The 13,996-nt window shown below is 45.4% G+C and overlaps 1 protein-coding gene and 1 long non-coding RNA gene across 4 annotated transcripts in view; one reads left to right on the top strand and one right to left on the bottom strand.

The window, feature by feature from the left end:
- ERI3 (ERI1 exoribonuclease family member 3) overlaps positions 1–13,996 on the bottom strand; it is a 1,537,399-nt gene that overhangs the window by 476,986 nt on the left and 1,046,417 nt on the right. The gene's annotated exons all lie outside the window — the stretch shown is intronic.
- Positions 8,567–13,996, top strand: part of LOC146835122 (uncharacterized) — a 55,763-nt gene continuing 50,333 nt past the window's right edge. The window contains exon 1 of the long non-coding RNA XR_014960389.1: positions 8,567–8,943. This is a non-coding gene — a long non-coding RNA (uncharacterized LOC146835122). The remainder of the gene's footprint in view (positions 8,944–13,996) is intronic.

The raw sequence follows: 13,996 nt of genomic DNA on the forward strand, positions 1-13,996 counted from the left end.
TGCACTCTTTGACCCCAGATTACATCACAGGATAACACTTGTCCCGCCTAACCCTCTTATTTGCAGCTGATGGTTCAGGAGCAGGGAAATGAGTGGAAACCAATGGAAATAAAAGTTCTGAGAAGCCTGCTTACTTTCGATTCCTGCTGCTGCCGTCATGACCTCTGGGACCAGGGCAGTGCCCGGGATACCAAAGGCACGCCCGTGGCAGCAACTGCTACCACCAATTAATGCTCATGGCCAGATTAAAACCAGTGGGCTCAGAGTTACTCACATCTCTGCAATAAATCCCTAACCTACCGGGCTATTTTACCAGATACGCAGCTGCTGCTGTTCCGATGTGTTCGGCTTTGTAGCCATGAGTAAAGTGGATCACTGCTGTCATTCTAGAGCAGGCATCTACCCCAATCCAATAGGCGCCCTGCCACTGCAGTGCCTTGCTATAACTGAGAGGCAGCCCAGCTAAGTGAAACTTTAGGGACCCCACCTCAAATATTGCAGGGGAGCATTATTTTGCATGTTATTACTCTATGCAGCACTGCCAAAGACCCAACACTGTGCTCCGTCCCCAATCTCGGCAGGATTTACAACCTATGTCCCTGTACACAGTACCCACCCGACAACAACAATTCTTACAACATTGAAAAAGTTAATTAAACAGCAGAGCTGTGGATAGAAACTCATTTCAGCCGGGCCTAACTTCGAACACAAGTTTAAGGCGCGCTGTGAACATACGGGCCAGATAAGTCTTAAATTCAGGAAGACACTAGAATTAGTAAAATTCAAACCTAGACTATGTAAGCCATATTTCAGGGATGGACTAGCTTTCTTCTCCTTCATTCGTCCCTCTTAGTGTTGTCTGTCTTCAGACATGTGACCAGGAGAAATGATCCAGGTCATCACAGAAGGAGGAGTGTAAGAAAATGGATTTTTATTTGGATGGGTGACTGCCTACCTCAAGGAATAATCACAACCCTTGTCAAGGTGACCCTCAAGATCAGTAACCAGACCGGAGCTTAACCCCTTGGTAGCTATGAGACAGATTAGGCAGGCTTAATTTAAGACAATATGTTAAGTATTTATGCAACACCAAAACAGTAATAAAGTTCAAATTCAAAACAATAAAAGTCCTAAACCTAATTAGAAAAATAGAGTAAAAGTGATTAAACAAAATGACATCAACATGATCAAAATCCAATAAGAAGAACCTGAAACATGAATTCATAAAGTTTTATGTAGAAATAATGCACAAGAGGGGCACAAAACGCTAATGGTAGTCAATGGTCTTGGCAGACGGGGACCTACGGCCAATTTGACGCAGACCGAGATGGAGCGCTGGTCGGTTTCACCAACCAGGTTTGCCCTGGTCAAAGATTTTACATTCTGACTTAGGGCCTGATTTATAGTTTGGAAGAGAGGGTACTCCATAGCAACGGCGGACTACCCTCTCCTCCGAACTACAGATCTCATTTAGAGTCAAGTGGACCTTCAGTATGTCGACGGTGGAGACTATTCCATATCCCCCTCAAACGGCCCAACAGAGAAAGAGCGGTCAGAGGTTTTGGCATTTGTCCTCCCACCCTATACAGAATGGGAGGACAAATAGACAGTTATAACTATCCATTACCGCCAGGTAAAACTCTCACGGCTATGGAGTAATTTACTGACAAATTAAATACCAATCAGCCAAACTCTAATTCAGGCCTATAATCCTTTAACCTCCAATCCATCACAGGAGCACACTTCTGAAGCTAACCCCATGACTCCAGGAAAGGCACTTGGAGGCTCACAATGTGTCAGGCAGAGGCAAACAGCATGGTCTGGTTCAGGTCCAATTGTCACTGGTCAGCTGGGAAGTTACATGAAAGGCATCTTGTAGGTTGTTGTATGCCTGTAGCTTGAATGGAAGGTCAACCTTAAGACCCTTGAAGTCCACTTCTATGTCCTGGGTAGAAGAGCGAGCAGGTCCAGTCCACTTCTGTCCTTCCTCAGATCCAAGAGTGTTCTTAAGCGGGTGCCTGGAGATGTCACATCTATGACTGGCACAAGCTAACTGGAGGAAATTGGCACAACCTAACTAATGGAGTAAAAGTTCCCAAGGCCAACCCTACCCATGAAGGACATTTTCAAGATCGAAGAAGTCTTCAGCCACACTTAACTTGAGCTCTGAAGGCAGAGGGTGTATGAGGGGAGTGCACTATGGTAATCCTAGTTTCCTCCTACATCGAACACCAACATCCAGTTTTTCACTGCTGTAAAGTAGCAAGTGTTACTATTATCAAGTTCAGTGATATTCAGTGTACTGACCTCAAAAGGACTGAAGGCGAGTCAGTGTTGCTGGAGTTCAAACACATGACCGGTGGATGCCAGCAAGGAGCCTTTAACTCACTGAGCCATCGTATTGACCAGGTCTTTAAGACTCGCCTTTACAGTTCCCCTTCACACCATTTGTCTATTTGGCCTACACTCATTGTGATTTGATGTGATTTATCAGTGGTTCATGCTACATGAATACTTCAATAAGCTAGTGGCCTCCTATACGGACTTGTCCTACTGAGTTGCATGTCAGAAAAACGGTCAGTAATATTCACCTCAATATGTATCCACTCAACAGTATTGACTACCAAAATATTGTCAACGTAAGCACATATAGGGAGGCGCACATTTACTATTCTTACCTCCGCATCTAGTTCACTTGACAGTATGTTGGTTGTCGATATTGTGAACGTAAACATTGCCATTAAAACTAAGATACTGTGATAGTATTCCTGAGAGCTTATGGGTCCTTCTTGTAGGAAATCTCAATTTTCTGTCTCATCACCCCAGATTTTTCGCTTCATGCTGACCCTATATTTTTGCTGGTTTTAGAACTCTGTGCACTTTTCCCATGCCAACGAGTAGTACATTGTCTGTGTTCCACCCTTTAAATAGGGTTGAATTGGTGTACTACTATTTGGTACGCTTAACTTCCATATAAGTCCCTAGTATATGGTACAAATGTACCTGGAGCCCTGGAATTTCAATGCCACTAGTCAACTGGAGCACCTGTTTTGCGAACCACAACAGTGGCAGTGCAGACATTGCTTGACAGCTACCATTGTAGCCTGTGTGTAGCAGTGTAAAAATTGCAACTCGACCTGTCTAAATAAACTCTTTTGACAGGCCAAATCTTCCCTTTCAAATGTTAATACATCACCCCTATGTAGGCCTTTTAGCTACAAGGCAGGGTGCATGTTATTTAAAAGTAGGATATGTAGAAATTTAATGTTAACATGTCTTTACAGACACTAGCATCCAAACGCTTTCTTTCACTGTGGCTGGCTTAGCGAAAACCAGAGTACAGATTAAAATCCTAATACTGTATCTCAGGAATGGAACTAGCAAGAATAACAATTAAAATTCCAATGTAATGCTAAAGTCAGATTTTTAATAAATATTAAGGAAAAGTCACTTTTAGAAGGTTGCCATTTCCCTACATGACGTTCTTGGGGCTAATTTGAATTTGCTCTTAAACTTCTCCAACAGGAATTGGTGTATGAATAGGTGTGAAATGCCTCCCAGGAACAACCAATAGACTGATCTGAATGGACAGACATGACTCATCTGAACCTCACAGAATATGCAGGTTAGGGTCTGTCAGCATCCTTTTTGACACTACAATGTCACATCCTGCTTCACGTATCCGCTGGGTTTATGCATAACACTGAGGGCACACTTCAAAGGAAGGGAAATGGGATGCCAAGACAGTACTTGTGCATTTACTGTCTGGTTGCTGGAAACCACTACTTTAGTTCTAGAAGACTCCTGTCTATGTGTTTATTGTGGGTGCAGTGGATGCAATGGAATGAAAGTATGGAATGTATGGAATGAAGCACTATACAGAAAACAAGCTATTATGGGAGGATTTCAGGTCATTAACCCACCACTAGGTGGTACAAGCCAATGAATTCCATGCATAGAACTTTCCACTTAACGGCAACTTTTAAGGTGACTCGCTACTAAATAAAGAGCACAGTACAAATAGGCTCCTATAAAAAATGTAATAACTTGATTTTATTTAAAAACAGAGCTCTTTATGCTTCACTGATTTAATGGACATGGTGGGATGCAAGGTTAACTCTGCCTTGCTGGGATTCAAAATTATGAGGTTTAGATCACTGAAGGGTCAGCAGAGTGCAGTTAACTCACCAAACCATCTTCATAATATTCACCCCACCTTCATGTGGGATCAAAAGTAACAGTTGCCTTTAATCGCATAAAACAGCTTTATTCCCCAACCAACCGGATACCACTAAGAAAAAGAAGGCAAGCACAGACCTCACCTGGTATGGATGAGACCAAAATAAATACTTGTCCTTCTATTGCTTAGTGTAGTCAAAGCACTGCCCACTACCACTAGGCAGGATGCATGTGCTCACCAGTTATTGCTGTCTATTGTTATCCAAGACACACACACACATAATATATATATATATATACATCTACTGGCGGTCGCCAGTAGATAGTTATAGTTAGGACCGTGTTTCCATAGGAAATCCGCAACATTCTATTTGGAATAACTTTGGCGCCGGTTGACGAATCCTCGCGAATTTTTCAAAACTAATGGGGCGCTACGCTCCGCTCCTACCCTGAAAGTCTCGGGGGGATTCGTCAAGCAAGGGCTGAGAAAAAAGGGGGGTCCCAAAACGCGTTTTCCCCATGCATTTTCCAATAGGACCTTTAGTCCGAGCTACAGCCCGAACGGCTGAACAGAATTACTTGAAATTGGGCAGAGAGGTAGTCCTCAGGTCAGGGATGTGCCTTCTGCAGGTCTGGTGTAAATCTGTTCAGTAGGTCCTGAGAAAATAGCATTTAAATGCGTACGGTGCCGTACGCGAGCTCAATTCTGATTGGTGGTTACATGACTGTAAATTCGAATCGGTCGAAATCAGAAAGTATCGGCCGCCATTTTCTGTCTCTCGCACTGAAAAACAAAGGTTGATAACATGAAAAGGGGGCAACGAAGAGAGTTGCAGACCCCCTAGCGTTCGTCAGGGTGTTCACGAAGGACCAAAAAGTATGAAAAATAAATTTAATAAGTTAAAAAAAAAAAAACGCGGAGTGCGCGTACGGTAAGCTTACCGTACGCGTACGGTAAAAAAAAATAAAAAAAAAAAAGAATTAACAATCACATTTAATATATAAATCTAAGGACCCCCAAGAGAGAAAAAAACAATTGATATTTTGTAAAAAATGGCGAGGCGTGCACGGTACGAAATGCGCAACGTGGGCGCTCGGTGCGCGAAGCGCACCGAGTGCCCACAGCGCGCGCACGGTGCGCGAAGCGCACCTTGCGCGCAAAAATTAAAAATACATACATAACTTAGCATTTAAAAAAACGTACAAATTCACTGAAAAAACCATAGGTTTCACACAAGTTATAGTTAGGAATTAGCATTTAAAAAACCTTGCAAATTCACTTAAAAAACCATAGGTTTCACACAAGTTATAGTTAGCTGTACATTTCACTCGTAAAAAACCAATGAAATTCTACGTTATAGTTAGATCAGGTAACTATAACTTGCGCGACCGCAATGCACAATGTGTCATTTCAGATGTCATCATTGATGTCATGAGTGATGTCACTGACCATGTCATAAGTGATGTAATATGTGACGTCATCAGCAGTTTATTGTGGGCGCGCAAGTTATAGTTACCTGATCTAACTATAACGTGGAATTTCATTGGTTTTTTACGAGTGAAATGTACAGCTAACTATAACTTGTGTGAAACCTATGGTTTTTTAAGTGAATTTGCAAGGATTTTTAAATGCTTATTCCTAACTATAACGTGTGTGAAACCTATGGTTTTTTCAGTGAATCTATATATATATCTCACATCATCGGCCAATGTTATGGTTTCACACTACATTTGGTAGTCCAAACGTTTCCAAGGTTACCACTTTAGACCAGCAGCCAAATAGGTTTATGGAGATATTCTGTCAGAAGGGTAAGGCATGCGGCCTTTCTCAGTGTGTGTAAGGCATATAGGGTTGTGGGCTTAAAGGGTAAGGGTTGTACCGAGGTAGTTTCTGTATCTTTGTGTTCAGTACATCACTTGCAGGAGGAACCTTAACCTTCTTCGGTAGGTGTGTCCAAGCCTGGAATAGGACAAGCAGAAGACGCAGAGAAACTCCACTGAACAATTTTTAAGGCAGGGACGGACAAGGGACAAAAATGACCTTCAGTGAAGCCCTTCAGCAGAAGTGACAATAAACCAACAACTGCACATAGCTACTCTCTTCAGTAAAGTTGTATTCAAGGTGACTGCAGATTCACGGGATTGATGTACAGAGCAAGTTCCAGGGAGTTGCAGACACACCAACTGGTTACTCACTGTACTACCTTAGCCAATCAGGAAACAGGGAGGGTCAAAGAAACCTCCAGCCCCTCATGGTTCTTCACGAAATATGAATTTCGTCATCATGATAGCCCTTAAACCGCTCTGCAGAGTTCTACCGTTAACAGTGCCGCTAGGATTATGTAGCATGAAGAACTAAATTAGGCACCAAGGTATCTATTTTAAGTTTAAGAAGAAAGTTTCAACGGCTAACTTATGGCTCTGCAACTCACGCAAGTTTCCCTAGTAAGTAGCCCTATGCACTGATACCCCATACCAGCCGTTGCGTGGCGCCTGTGTTCCAGATCCTGAAAAAGCAGCTACAAGCAGGGGTGCACCCGGCAATGAAGTCCAAAACACTTTATCAAACGTCTTTATTTCAACTTGTTTCCTTAAGTTAATAGCACATACAGCTCAGCCAACGTGTTTCTTTCCCACAAGGAGAACTTCATCAGGGCTTAATAATATGAAAGCTCAGAACACTGTGTGGAGAAAATTCAGAATCAAAGATCCAGTGTATTGCGCTGGATGCAAAGGGAATTTCCAGGGCTAAGTTATGCCCGAAAGCGAAAATCCGTATCTCTTGTGAGTGAGTCCACGTCTAAGTCGCGCACTCACTTGCAAGAGATCCCTGCTGTAGTCCTCCTTGCGGGAACGAAACACGTCGGCTGAGCTGTACGTGCTATTAACTTAAGGAAACGATTAAGTTTAAATAAAGACATTTGACACCACTAAAGTGTCTTGGACTTCATTGCCTGGTGCACCCCCGCTTGTAGCTGCTTTTTCAGGAACTATTTTAAGTGACAAAAAATAGTAATTATGCAGCACATTCTCTGGCAGTGCTAATGTCATCCATTTTAGCAAGAGAACATTTTTGGGGAAATCTTCAAATGATGTGGAAAATGTGATAAATCCATAACTATGCAGTAAACACTGCAGCCACACAATTGCATAACTCAATGAACAATGGCAGGGCCAGTAGTTTCGATTTTATCAGCAATGTATTAATTAAAGTTAAATAAAATAAACATTCTAATTCCAATCATTGCCCATGTTTACCTGCACTTAGAATAAAAGTACTTTTGAAGCTGAAGACATAACAAGTAACACATAATAAGGCTGTATATTGCTATAGTGGAATTCTGGTGACATTTACAAACTACTATGCCTTTGGACTCGCGGTTTATGGTGACACTAGAACCATGTGACAGTTACCCATTAATATCTTTTTTTTTAATTTAAACAGACTGCCAAGATAGCTTAAGCCAGACCTAAAAAGATCATCGAAGGTTGTAAATCGAACACGAATCCCAGCCTAGTATGTAAGAAGGTCGCCAGATTATGTCCACCGATCAGGAAGCCGCAAGAAGTCAATGAAGGCAGCGGGGTTCGGAGAATGGTTTCAAGCGGGGTGCAGGCAGACGGAAAGATCACCGTCCAAGCCAATATGACATCAGCGTGGGCTGGAGACTGTGACGGGGTTGGGGAGGGAGCCAGTGAGTGGGAAGAGCAGACAGACACGACAAACGGGGACCGCCTCTGGACCGCGGAGGTCCGCGCGAAGCCCCATCTGCCAACCGCCCACTGCTCCAAGGTGAAAGAGCGGCACGGGGACCGATGGGGGCATCCATTATGCCAAACACCCCGCCGCCTGCACTTGCACTTAGTAAACGCGCCTTCCTGCGGGTTCTTCTTCAATGTCACGCGCCCGCAGAGCGCCGGCCGCGAGAGGCGCGCGGGCAGCGCGGACGCCCACCCGGGGCCGCCGCTCTCCGGTGGTAGTTAATTAGAATTGTGTCACTAAGTAAACGCGCTCCGACTGGACTCTGACAGACGTTCACCTCTGACACGGGGGGCCAGGAGACAATCCACATCAAACTACTGCAGTGTGACCCTTTTAACACACGGAGTAAACTCCGCGCACACAGAGTTGAAGCTCATTAAAAGCGTCTCCTCTCCGAGCATGCCATTAACCTCCCCGCTAAAAACAGGCGCTGCCGCCTTCTCCGACTCCAGGCCTAATTAATGCTCTGTATCAGGAACAATACAGCCCCAGAGCCCTGCTAGATTTCCAATCAGCGCTTGAAAGGGAGCGGGGAGGCGGGAGCACTCCCCGCGTCGGTGGCTGACCCCCTAAAGCAGGTGGGCTTCTGCGGGACCTTCCACAGGTTCGGGCAGCAGCCCCTACGCCGGGCCATCTGCGTCTCGTTAAGGACTGACTGCATGCAGGGGTCTGATCTATTTTAATTGCTGAAGTGAAAGGAATTCAGTGAGGCACTTGACCGACCGTAGGGGGAGGAGGATAGAGCTGTGTCAGACCCTCTTTCCGATGATCAAAAAGGGCATCACGAGCCTGGGCAGTCCTCATTGAAATAGGTGCATCACAGCACGACTCCTGCTTGAAAGACGCACAAGAAGGCTCCCGCCAATTACCGCCCAAGGTGATGAACTCAACACAAATGTACTGGAGACAGAAAAGCAACTTACAGCAGCAAGAGATGAAGAACTACTGCTCCAAGAACAGACAAATACTTGAAGAACAAGTCAACTAGAGTGTCCAACAAGGTAAGAGGCAGTGGGCATCAAAGTCTTCAATAATTTGGGTCAGCTCCTATTAAGTAACGTACACACACTCTTGTTGTTCCAGTTTTCATTAAACAGAGTTCACCTCTATCCCCTCTCTGCTGTCTTCCAAGGCCTGCACAGAGTAGTGGCCACGCATAAGTGGACAATACGCAACTCAGTTGGGACTCCCGGGAGATATCAGTAAGAAGACGGCTGATCTTTCATTCATTCAACAAGGTGAAAACAAAAGGAGTCTCACTGTGTCCTGAAAAAGGTGCCTCTGTTTAAGTGGTTGCAAGTTCAAATCTCGGGTTCCCCACCTGCTAGCTGCTACATTGTGTGGTCTTGGAAGAATCATTATTTCCAGTCTCTTTAGTTGTCTAATGTGAAAAATGTCACAGACCTAACAAACGGCAGTAGTACATACTTTGTAAACCCTTTCACTTTACAATTACATGGACCAGCATGCCACCCACACCCACACCTAGGAATCATGGCTGAGAAGAGTTCTCCAAACTAAAGATACAAATCTACCAATAGCCCCCAGCACCTTTGGAGCCACAGTTCACTTTCATGGTATACACCAGTCTAGCTGTTCAAAGGCTTATCAGACACATGAAGACCTGGGTGCCTACCTTCAACCTGCTTATTGACATGCTTGCTATTTGGTTCTGCCTTAAGAGTGCCAAGAAAGGGCTAGCCCATCAGCACCACGAACAAAGACTATGAGGATGTGTTCAGGAGCCTACAGTGCAAACTGCAAATGTCACTGCAGCAATGCCAGCTGATCCCCCTCAGTCCCAGGAACCAGGCAAGCTGTGGGCACTTATTGAGCCATTCCTCTTTATTAAGACTTCCGTTCCAAGTGAACACAAAGTACATTATGTTATGTTATATGAATTTATTTCGCGCACAGATACTCAACAGTGTGTCCCAGCGCGTACTTGGGAAAAGGAGACCGAAACCAGGGCAGCTGCTAAAAAAGAAGGGTTTTTAACTTTTTTAAAAAAATGGCAGGATCTTGAATGCAGTGCAGCGCCAAGGGTAAACCATTCCAAGCCAGAGCAGCTTTCCGCACAAAGGACCTCCAACCAAGCCTTTGGCGTTTGAACCTGGGGGTCTGCATCAGAAGTTGGGAAGAAGACCGCAGCTGTCTCGCTGGATTGTAAAAAGCAAACCTCTTCTGTAAATAGACAGGACCCGAACCATGAAGTGCCCTATGGGCAATAGCGAAAGTCTTAAATTTAATTTGTGACTCAACCGGAAGCCAGTGTAAGGAGCGTAAATGTGCTCGCACACTATACCTGCTAGACAACCCCAGAAGCAGCCGAATTTTGGACAACCTGTGATTTATTCAAGAGGTAGCCGGTCAGGCCTACATAAAGTGCGTTGGCATAATCCAGGCGGGACAAGATCAAGGTGCGAACAACAGTTTCTTTAGCCGGTTTTGGTGGAGAGGAAGAAACTTCCTCAGAGCTTTCAGAGTGCCAAAACAGGTTCCAACCAGCTTCTTGACCTGGGTTGAAAAGGACAGGTTCTCATTGAACAAGACCCCCAGATTTTTTGCAGCATTACCCAATGCTGTGGACGCCGTAGTGCAAGCGGAGAAAGAAGCTTGTATAATGCAAATTTTGTCCAAAAAGAACTTAGCAAGAGTATTGCACCAGGACTCCGAAACTGGCGCAGCACGGGCCTGAGCACTGGGAGACATAAAACTTTGCACAATAGAGAAACATTCTTTAGAATTGTTGTTGGCCTTATCAATACGTAAAGTGTAATAACAGCTTTTAGCAGCCGCTATAGCGGTATAGTAGCTTTTTTGTTTGGATCTAAGTGTATGTTTCGCCATAGGGCAGTCCCCACTAGAGCGCCATGCCCCCGCCAGAATTTTACATTCATGTTTCAAGACTCTCAGCTCAGGAGACAACCACGGTTTAGAAGGGGACTCTCTTGCAAGCTTAGGCCGGCCAGGTGCCGTAAGAGCAAACACCGAGTCAGAGATCCAGTCCGAAAACCAGGACACGTTCCCCTCCAGGTCTTGCTGAAGAGGGGACCGGGAAGCAGCCAGAGAGCTGACGAACTGGAGAGGGTCAATTTTACTAAAGTTAGGGGGTGATGGCAGGCAACTAGCCTGGTAGGCTGGGTAACTTCCCAGGAAAAACACATAAGGAAGTGGTCCGACCAGGAGACAGGCGAAGGCTTGTTCACCTAGATAGGGAAGTTAGAGCAAATGGGGTCAAGGATGTGGCCCCCTTGATGGGTGGATTAGATGACCCATTGTGAAAGATGAGCCAATTGAAGGGAGCCAAGGAAGTCAGCTGAGTCTCCGGTCTCAGATTGATCGAGGTGAAGATTCACATCACCCAGAACCAAGTAGCGAGAGAAATGCAATGCTCGCTCAGCCATCACGTCCCCACAAGATTTAAGAAAGGCATCAGTCGGACCAGGGGGACGGTAGACAAGGGACCCGCCTAATGTGAGATGGGCCGAAAACTGAATGCTGAAGTCCAGAACTTCACACTCGCCCCAAATGCTAGAGGGTTCGCTAAGGAAAGCCCAATTGTCCAAGTGCAAAACGGCCAGGCCACCCCCTCTACCAACTGGTCGGTCCACACGATGAATCTTAAAGCCAGCAGGAGTCGCCAGGGCAACAATGGGGTTAGATGACGAGTTCAGCCAGCTCTCTGTGACAAACAGCAAGTCCAAAGAATGGTCAGAGACCAGGTTGAACACGTCCATATAGTGCTTCCCCAATGATCAAGCATTAATGAGGGCAGCTCTAACGGACACGGCCCGCGAGGGTTCAGTAAGTAAATTGCTAGAGTGGCGCACCAGAGTGGCGCACCGGCGTCAAAGTGAAACCACAGTCCAAGGAAACGGAGTCCTGATTAAAAGACAAGGCGCGAGCACTAATTGAAGGGCATAAGGGAGGCCGCAGTGATTTCAAAACTCACCCGATAGCTGCAAAGCATTACCAGCGGGGGACCCAATTCGGGCAGCATAACTGTCCCTGGCCGCTGACTTGGCGCTGACGGGCGCAGATAGGCTTGCCTTAGATGCGCCTTTGGCACGTCATCGGCGCGCCCCATGCGCTCGTCCGCTGCGCATCCGAGTGGAGGGCATTAAATATGGTTGAGTGGGGACGGCGTGCAGCGACTAGAGCGCTGACCGTGAATGGCGGGAGGCACACCAGAATGGGCGCTTAAAATTAGGCTGGCCTCAGAAAAGTGCAGGTAGGACGGAGTAAACACACTCCGGACGTCAAAAATAAACAGCAACTCAGAGCGACACACAGGACAGTGTAAACCCCCCCCCCCCCCAAGTAATTCCCCAAGTTACAACAAATACATTTCCATCCAAATTTAAAAGATTAAGTTAAAACAGTAGCAGTGCGGTAAAAATAAACCTTTCCAAGCCTTTATGTCTCTACGAGGAGCAGGATATCCTCTCAGCTCCTCCCACCAGTGCTTAATTTCAGCCGTTAGGGGCCACTGGCACTTATTTCTCAAATCAGATGTTTACTGAGTTCAAGAGAGGGAAAACACACAGATTGGAAAGACTCCCACTATGTGCCATAGCAACACTTGTCAGCATTACACTTCATCCCACTCACATCACATCACCTACATCACATTGACTGAGCATAAAAACACCCACACAATTAGTCCGACACTTACAGACACCCTGAAGGACAGGCTACCACACACCTCCCATACACCCACACACCTACAGGATGGGCACTTATCCCCCAAGCCTGTGCTTAAAAGTACTCATGGGCATTAGGCACTAACGCAAATACATGGATGGGCCCCAGTCATCACTGCCTTAACATAACAAATATTCGGTCTACATGTACCATTGCTGGCACACAATCAGCTCTTGGGTCCGTGCACCCTTCTCAAAGGAGTAATAAGCAACCGGGCACACTGCACAACACAACCATATGAGAGCTCTCATTTTACACAGAAGAAGTCAGCCTTATAATCACACAGACCAGCACCTGATATGTAGCCAACCAGCACTAGTCCTGGTACCCAACAACAACCCCACTGCAAAGTATTCATCAGCACAGCCCAGACCCCAAAACCCAACATGGCACACAACCCCTATCCAGCAATCGTCCTGATGTCGAACAACTCCACTGCAGAGCAGCCAGCAGTACAGCACAGACCCGGCACCAGATACGGAGCCCAACCTCTATCCAGCACTCTACCAGTTGCCCAACAATGCCCCATTACACAGTATAGATCACAGTTATTTTCACATTTGCAGCACACATAGAAATATTGTTTGCATTCCTGCACTTCACCGATCTAATAATTTTGTCAGAAAACATGTTTTTGTGTAACATACGTCTTACAACCGATTTAGCATTTTAATCACACATCATTGCAAAACTCTTCTATAACCAACTGAACTTCTCCCCAAAACCTGTGATGCACCGACAGCCAAAGTACTCAATGAACCGTTTTATTTCATGTCCCTTACTTCACAGAAGACCTGACAAGACAAAAACCCCTGCGTGGCAGTAGGTGTCATTGTTCGGCTCTTGGTGTCATCATCCGCAGTGGAAGTGACGTGCGCAGTACCCATTTAGGTGCCACATCAACACGCTAACGTCAGTTACTTTTGCAACTTTCCATGCCAGGAGCGCAGATGAGCACTGACTACTGATGTGACAAACTAAGGCCCTTAAGAGGGTGCTCAAGATACCTTAATCAGTTCACAGAGTGTGGAGGATGGGTGGGTCAGATAAGCCATTAGTGAAGGTAAGTAACTTGTTCATCTGATAGAGACTTATCGAGCCGCAGATTACTTGCCTTAGAAAAGATCCCCAAGCAAGATCTCCCCAGAGGTGCGACTACGAAACCAATTAGACAAAAAAGTCCTATATATAACCCGCCTTGGATGTTCCGCGAAAGCAGGGAGGCCGATTCTAATTTTTAAGTCCTTTACAAAATTGATGAAGAAAGAAAATTCAAAACATCTTCAATTCAATTACTTGACATCCTCTTTAAGATTGAAGATAAGGACAAGGCCTCTAAACTACTAA

The sequence above is a fragment of the Triturus cristatus genome, chromosome 4_2, assembly GCF_964204655.1.
Source record: "Triturus cristatus chromosome 4_2, aTriCri1.1, whole genome shotgun sequence".
NCBI classification, from domain to species: domain Eukaryota; kingdom Metazoa; phylum Chordata; class Amphibia; order Caudata; family Salamandridae; genus Triturus; species Triturus cristatus.